Source organism: Quercus lobata, chromosome 2 (genome assembly GCF_001633185.2).
Source record: "Quercus lobata isolate SW786 chromosome 2, ValleyOak3.0 Primary Assembly, whole genome shotgun sequence".
In the NCBI taxonomy this organism is placed as follows: domain Eukaryota; kingdom Viridiplantae; phylum Streptophyta; class Magnoliopsida; order Fagales; family Fagaceae; genus Quercus; species Quercus lobata.
Window position 1 is genome coordinate 13,208,725 of NC_044905.1, and position 796 is coordinate 13,209,520.

The following is a 796-nucleotide window of genomic DNA, read 5'->3' on the forward strand; positions in this document are numbered from 1 at the left end:
CTAATTGGAACATGACTAGTAAGCAAAATCACCACTTACAACCAAAAGGAATTAAAGAACAAGGGAGTAAAAAAAATTTTACAAACTTATAACTTAGAATTGATTGAGTCAAATAGTGTACTTCTAATCACCATCTAGCAGTTCAAGAATTCAAACATTAGATTTCTAATAAAACAGGATAAGGGCTCTACATAGATAAATCCCACATATCTTGTAGTCATAGCTATAGCCATATCTCATAATAATAATGATGACAACAGAGAAAACATAGTAAAGGCTGATGAAGAAAATCAATTGAGTTTTTTTTTATCATTGGACAAATACAGATAGAGATAAATTACTTGGGCACATGTGGGTATTTTCAAAGCACTAAAATTTTACCCAACAATACATATAATAAAAAAAAAATTATGGAGTATCAGAAACAACTTTCTAGTCTGCATTTCCATCAATAAATAAAAACTGCTCAAACCTTAGTGCATTTATCATCATTCACAACAAAAACAAAAAACCAGATATAAGAAATGCATGTACATGAAAAAAAAAAAAGAAAAAAAAAAAGAAAAAAAGCCCTCAGATCTTCATAGCTTTGAATGATCATCCACGGTTGTTTTTTTTTTTAAGGCAATGGGCATTCATCAAAAGCCTTTACAGACTATATGCAAAGAAAAGTCAATTGATGGGTCTCCTATTCACCAAACCCATATAGCCAACAATACTAATAATATCAACAAAGTGCACAGAGAGATAAACTCCAAAAACAATTCAATTATGTCACCATGTCCATTCCTAAATC

At 30.2% G+C, this 796-nt stretch overlaps 1 non-coding gene across 1 annotated transcript; it reads right to left on the reverse strand.

Moving 5' to 3' along the window:
• Nucleotides 1-415: 415 nt before the first annotated feature.
• Nucleotides 416-496, reverse strand: LOC115978480. The gene has a single exon (XR_004088756.1). It is a non-coding gene; the product is annotated as a small nucleolar RNA snoR118 (small nucleolar RNA).
• Nucleotides 497-796: the final 300 nt, after the last annotated feature.